The following is a 7723-nucleotide window of genomic DNA, read 5'->3' as shown; positions in this document are numbered from 1 at the left end:
AAATATTTTGACAAACAACAAACCACTAAAACCGATGAATCAGATTTAAAAATTCTCAAAGCTAGCAAGCAGTTTTTAAAACCCTTACTTCTGCACAGAGGAATAATCCAACGGGCTCTTTGTTTGGAGTATGCGGGGCATTGGAAGAGAATATGAGTTACTGATTCTTCTCTAGCACAGCCCATCGGACACATCTTAGAAGAACAGCTAAAATTAGACCATTTATAAGTGAGGGAACGCAAAGGAAGAGAGCCCACCCTGAATCTAATGTATAATGAACGAGCAAACGGGGAAGATACTATATCCATATATTGTGCAAATTCATAATGACATTTAAAATATAAAAAGTTTCCCGTCATGGATGATGACGAGACAGCGGACAGTTGGGAAAGTTGACCCTTTCTCTATCTGGTGACCCAAGTATTTCACTTTCTTCTGACAGAACTGCAATTTGGAAGGAGACACTTTATGTCCATTCCTTCCCAAATGATTCAACAGAGCAATGGTATCGGCTGTGCAGCCACTTTCTGTCTTTGATGCAACCAGTAAGTCATCAATGTACTGTGCTAGGGTTGACTCGAATGGCAATTCTAATGCTTCCAAATCTTTCTTTAGAATCTGATTGAAGATTGACGGTGACTCAGAAAACCCTTGAGGAATTCGACACCAACTGTACACTCTGTCTAGGAATTTGAAACAAAAGAGAAATTGGCTGTCCTCATGAAGAGGCACCGAGAAGAATGCTTGTGACAAATCGATGACTGAGAACCACTCAGCATCGCAAGGGACCTGGAACATTATCACAGCTGGATTCGGTACTACTGGGCAGCATTTGACTATGATGTCATTTATTTTCCTCAAGTCCTGCACGAGTCGGACCTTTCCACTCGGCTTTATTAGTCCCATTATTGGTGAATTACATGGACTGCTTAACACTTCTTTCAGTACTCCCTGTTTTACAAATTCGTCAATAAGTTGAGCAACTTTCATGAGGGTGTCTTGTACCATGTGGTATTGTGGGGTCTGGGGAAAGATTGCATTGGGCTTTACAGTCACTTTCACTGGTTCCACTCCTTTCATCAATCCCACCTCTTTCCCTGTCATGTCCCACACTTCCTTTCCGACTGTCTCCCGTAATTCGGCTGGAATATCTTCTTCAGTTATCATCGGGAAAAGACAAATCAGAGGATACTCTTCATCTACAGTTTCCATCTCATCCCCCTCTACACTGTCCTCTTCTTCCCCATCACTGCTCGTCTGTATTGTTATTCCTTCGTTCGAACACATGATCGAACAACCCAATTTGCACAATAGGTCTCTCCCTAACAGTGCTATCGGGCTTGAGTCACATACCACAAACTGATGTACCCCTTGATAGTTACCGATGCTGACTGGTACCGGATCTGTTATTGGGTTCGTCAGATGTCTGTTTGCTACTCCCACCACTTGAACTGTCCTCCCTGAGAGTGGCAAATTTGGTACTTCACTGCTCTTAACAGTTGAACGTGTGGCTCCCGTGTCAACCAAGAATGAGACACGATGACCCATCACTCTTCGCTCCACGTACGGACCCTTTTGATCAACTTCCAAGGATGCTGCAAGCACACAATCTCCTTCTTCTTCTCAACTTTCACTCTCCCATACATTGTTTATTCCACTCTCACTGTGTAGTGGGAACTGTTGTACGGTGCCATTTGTACTCATTACCTGACCCGAGACCTGTGGAGGAACCATCACTTGCTGCTGACTCATTGGTGCCAAAGGTATTTGCATTTGCTGATTAGGTACCATAGGTAACTGCTGTTGCATTGGCTGCATTTGCGTCATCTGCATACGAGGCATCTGCATCTGCTGCGGCTGCATAGGTTGCAATCCCTGCAATTGATTTATGGTCTGAAAATTTGGGTTTGGACCTCTCATTTTCGGTCCCCTCATTGTCTGAAATGCATTGACATCATTGTTTTGCTGACCAACACCTGCACCTGCACCTTCCTGCACCACCATCGGGCACTCGCGTTTCCAATGACCTACGATTCCGCACACGTGACACGGCATCACCTTCTTCATTGCCTGCACACCCGTCACAACAGTGTTCAAATCCGGACCATTATTCACAAAATATGGCCTGTGGCTGAAACGCCATGTTTCCCTGCAACTGCGGCTGCGGTTGCGGTACCTGTTGTTGGAACCCTTGCAACCCTTGCAGACCTTGCAAACCTGTCTGAGCTGCCTTAAGCTTCATCATCATCACCTTCTCTTTCAACCTTTTCTGTTTCACTTCAATTTCGTCGCTACAGTATTTCGCATAATTCAACACCTCATCTATCGGTTTCGACTGCCAACAAATCAAATGCGACTTTATCATCTGGCTTACCTCTGGTCTCAGCCCTTCCACAAATCTGAACACAAAATGAAGCATGTCCTTCGCCTCTATTGTCTCCGTGCCGCTGTAGTTCTTAAACGCCTTCAACAACCTCTCATAGTAACTATGAATCGATTCTTTAGCCTCTTGGGCAGTTCGATCAATCTTCTGCCAATCCACATTTTTCGCGGCAACCTTCGTCTTCAAATGCTCAATCACCTTATAGTACAAGCTCATCACCATAGGTGATGGTGCACCCGTCTCCCTGTCTCTCTCTGGTTCACTTGTCGGCCAACCTACAGCTCTTTTGCAATCCTCCCACAAATCTGCCGGAACCACAATCTCAAAGAGGGTATTCAGGTCTTCCCAGAGACATTTTGCAAGCTTCACAAACCTGTCAGTCTGCTGATACCATTCAATCGGTTTCTCTCTCAGTTTGGGAAAATCATCCGTAAAAGACTGAATGTCACTTCTGTGCCATGGTACATGTATTAATTTTCCCCCTGCTGTCTCCCTCATTGGTAACATGGTTACTGTCTCGCTGCTTTGTGGTCTTTTCTCATTGTGCTCTGTAGCACTGTCCCTCCTCTTTTCCTTTCTCTTTACCCACCTGCTTTCCCACTTGTCTAAACACCTCCACACTTGTGCACTCTGCAGCAATTCTCTAAGGTCGCCTTCATGCCTGCTGACCTCATGTGTTCAAAATCTGTGGCCCCAAAATCCAACCTGTAGCTTCTGCTCAAGTGTTTTGTCTTGTCTATGTCAACCCCATTTTTGTCGGCTATTTCCTGCAAGCTTTTATGTACCTTGTTCACTTCCTTCGTAATCTTTGGACATAGATTCCTCAACTCTTCTTCCGAGTAGGACTCTAACCTATTCACACCCATAGTCCCTTCCACCAATTCTTGTGCTTCCATGTTTAACCTCATCCTATTCAGATAATCTTCTCCTTTCCCACTGGCTGAGCCCTGGGTGGAATTCAAACTGTTGAACCACTGTGTCAGCTGTTGCGCATTCACCCCCATCAGTGTAGCATTCACATCGACTGCCATTGATGGTTGCAGCAACTTTTCAGTGTTCGATGTTAGAGGTATTATCAGGGGGGGGCTCGACCTCACCAGTGTTGACTGAGCACACATGGGACTAAACTCCATCAAGGATCCGGGTCCATTTGGCTGAGCCGCTATCGGAGTTATCCCTGGAGTGTTTTCTATGCATCTCCTTTCGGTCCCATTCTGCGGCATTGATCCCTGACCGCTCAGACCTAAGTTAGGCTGACTATACAAAGGTACCGGTGGACCTACAGTAATGGGTAGTGATATCGCATCTGGGTTTTGTCCACTTCCCATGTTCTGAGGCATGTTCATGCCCACACCATGGGTCATCATTGCCGGCATACCCATCTGACTCCCCGTCATTTGAGCATGTGCGTTTCCCCCCTGCATCTGTTTTTGAGGCATCAAAAACTGGGTTGATTCGGCTTGTGTCAATGTTGGGTTGTGACCATTCTGTCCTCCCCTTACGGTTGGATCTAGAATCATTCCTGCACTGTTGTCACTGCTGTAGTACCCTGGGATCTGCGGCTGATAATTTTCTGCTGGTTTCAACATGGGCACATCTGGATATATTCTCCTAACCTGCGGTATCTGCGGGGTGAACAATAAACTCGGGTCCTTAGATCCCGATGACGCTCCTGAACTCTGGGTTTCACTGTTCCGTACCGGTGCCGGAGGGGCAGAACTGGTACTTGGACCTTGTCCATTCTCCGCATAAGGTGGTGGACGGTCGTTCAGCAATTGCATTATTAACTCCTCATCCTCTAACTCCTCTTCTCTTCTCAACTTTTCCTCGTCCTCTCTATCCTTGGAACACTTCCTGTCTGTCTTACAGGTAGCTTTCTTACCTGCCTCCCCTTCTTCCTTAGTAATTGCGGGAAACAATTTGATCCCCTGCAATACATCTGACCTCCACACCTTCTGTGCATTATCCCACCTAGCATCCGCTAGTGTCTTTTCTACCTTTCTCATCCTGGTCTCAAACTTCTTCTGCTGTTGCTGTCTGGCCATTAGTTCCCAAATCGCTAGAGCCTCAAACTGGGCTGGCCTTGGAGGCACCTTCATGTCGTACATCGTGAATCTCAAATTCTCTATGATCCTTATATTGAATGTCCCATGTATCGGGAACGCTACGCTCCCATGTTTCTCTGTCAGTTTGTGCCATTGCTTTAGCCAAAGACACGGAGCTACCCCCTTCTCTTCCATTACAATGTAAGCTGGTGTGCCTTCGGGTGGCGTCTCTTCTCCTACGTTCGCTTTAATGTAAGACTCCCCCTTCATCGCACTCCTAAATGCTTTAAAGAATTTCATTTTCTCGTCTTTTATTTCACAAAGTTTGTAATCAATAGGTGACTTTAATTCCCGGAATACTCTTCGCTTGCCTTTCCCCTTCCAATCGAGCCCCACGGACTGCGTCCAATCCGTGCGTGACCCTTCTTTGCAACCAACCTATCCCAGCGCGGCTCCTAGTGATGTCACACTCACACACACTGCGGCTGACAAAGCCTCGCGGCTTGTCCTCCTTCACTCAGCTCCTCTCGAAACAACTCCTTGCATGTATCGCGAGCTACCAAAAAATAAAACAGATCTGTCGGTTTACTACAGGAAGGGTAACACAATCGCTTCAGGACCTTAGGGATTTTTCACTAGCCTCGGCAGTTATTCCATCTTTCTCGGTCCCTACGTTCGCAAGCAAATCTGACCCGCAGACCTACTCCCAACTTGTCAATGATCTATTCTAGTGCACTTAGAATCTTGTCAAAGCCCGAAGTCGAAGTTTCTTTCACTCCCTAACACACGTACCGACTCGTTGACCACGCCCGATCAACCTACTAAACCGCCCAGACCACAACATAAAACAACATACTCCGGAGTCTCTTGACCTCGCAGGGCCCGTCTCAACAACAACAACCACGTGGACCTTTTTCTGCACAAAGCGCCACACGCACATGAAGTTCGACGACTTCCCTACTCTCACACTCGGAGTCGCACCTCCTCTATTTCTATGAAGTTCGACGACTTCTCTACTTCTACACTCGGAGTGGCACCTCCGCTATCTTCTAAAAGAAAAATCCTCGCAACCTTTTCACACACCCTGCGGCAATAAGCTGTGCAAGCGCAAAACCCTAACTTCACTCATACCATCACTAGTACCGCCAACGCCGAATCCACACCTCCATTCTCTCCATTCGCAAGCTCCGAGATCCCGGGAAAGTCGCGGTGGACCTAGCCCATCATCATTCTGTCAATCTATTTTATCCAAGAAAAATCTAATTCAACTTCTCGAGTGGGGTCTCAAAACGCGTAACCGTTAATTCAACACCATGTACTTTAAGAGTACAGGGTCCCAAAAGACGAAACCATCCTCTGCTACCATCTACTGATAGAGCGGTCCGTACTAATAATTTTACCTGTGTTCGGACGCTGTTTAGGCCGATGAATCTTTTGACTAAGTGGGACTCTCTGTACTCTATATCGATCAACTTCCTTAAATCAATAATTAATAACGAACATAAGCAATACCTTGATCAACATAACACTTGACAATTAATCCAGAATACATTTCGGCGAACCCTGACCTTTCAGTCAGGAATAACCACACCAGTTTATTCAAAGTTAGTGAATTTTATTTCCCTATATTAACAAAGCTAGCACAATATAGATGTGTCTCAACACCAAATGATAAACATATATGGACATTAATAGCTGTCCATAACGGCGAAACAGGTGCAATCTATGTAGCATTTGAATCACAAGGCATTCGATAATAGCAATGCAAATCACTAATACGATAATCTGTAACGAACTAATTGCATACATTTAGTCAGCATAACAAGATCTCAAATTGCATCGTGTGACATATGGAATCCTCGTCTAACCTCAAATTAGCATCGGCATGTGGGACTTCATGCAAAAACAATTTAGCAACATGAATTTAGAAAACTCCTAACTAGGGCTCTTATCAAAATCAGCAGTTGGTTACCTAAAGGAAACACAATGCAATTTTACAATTTCCTTTCATATTTACCAATTACGATCAGCAATCAAGGAAGTCTTCGTCTCACAGGTACCGTTTCTCGATCTGCATGGGTACCGTTTCGATCGGCATGGGACGGGCAAAGGGGCAGGGGTGGACGGGGCAATTGCCTCACTGCGGCAAAATAAAACTACTACTTCATGCAAAGGGATCAAAGTTAAAGTCTCTAGGGCAAGAATCATTTAAAGTCTCTTTCTCTCGATTAGAGAAAGCATCAAAGTCTCTTTCAAAATGGCGTCGCAGCAAAGTGGGCCATAATAGCTGCACGGTCCTGCAAAATGGCGGGTATCGAGCTGGTAATGGCGGATGATAGCGCAATGGCTACCTTCTTCTCGTGCACCTGGTTTTTATAGACAACAGTTCAAATCCAGTAGGGTCTTCCATTGGAGGGTTCATAGGTTAGCTTCAAATTGTCCAATCAAAAACGACAGTTCTCAAGCTTTTACTTAAGCATACATTATCCTTGGAGATGGGTACGCAAGTTGCAACATTTTATACCAATTAACTCACTTTCAGAGCCTCCATTGTCCGCACCTGCAGATCGACCTTGGAGTAAAGAGAAAATATGCCAGGTTGGCACGAAACTTTAAGATAAGCATGTGAACGATCTCAGTGGAAAAGTACAGCTTCAAGCAAAAATACACGTTTATTAGCACATTGGAAAAATACGAGCATCTAAACCGTGAGACCAGGCCACTAGGCCAAAGCCTGCACTAAAGTAATGCTAAGCTAAAACATTTCAAACAAGCAAATCATAGCACACGTTTACAATTATGTCGGATTAGTGCAATTCTAATACACCACGTTATATAAAGCACGCTTATAAATGTTGGCAAACTACTCTAAGGGCACATTTTGTCCCCGTACAATCTTTATTAGTTCGGTTAAAGTCACACATGATTATTTCACACTACGTTTACGTGTTAATAAATGTAAAACCTTCATTTTCTGCTTCATCAAAGGTCAGATACCCCCTTGGCGAAGGACCATTGAAATGGATTTTCTGTGGTAGGGAAGAAGGTAGCAGGAGAAGCTGCAAAGGCAATCTGAGCCTCAATGCATCTGGGGCGAATAGGCGAGCAGGTCAGTCCCGCTCTCCTCCTGGTTCACAAAGCACTTTTTGGGCATATTTTGTTTACATTCTCAGTTTTGGAAAATGGTCATTTGGGCACCTTTAGCATCACACCCAATGGTCCAGGAGTGTATGGAGACCTTTTGGGGGTTCAGGACTCACTCAGGCTGGGTCCAGGTAAGTGTTTAAGATGGTGG

This window comes from Pleurodeles waltl, chromosome 4_2 (assembly GCF_031143425.1).
Source record: "Pleurodeles waltl isolate 20211129_DDA chromosome 4_2, aPleWal1.hap1.20221129, whole genome shotgun sequence".
Taxonomy (NCBI): Eukaryota; Metazoa; Chordata; class Amphibia; order Caudata; family Salamandridae; genus Pleurodeles; species Pleurodeles waltl.
The sequence above is the reverse complement of the archived record's forward strand: the minus strand, read 5'-3'. Positions refer to the sequence as shown.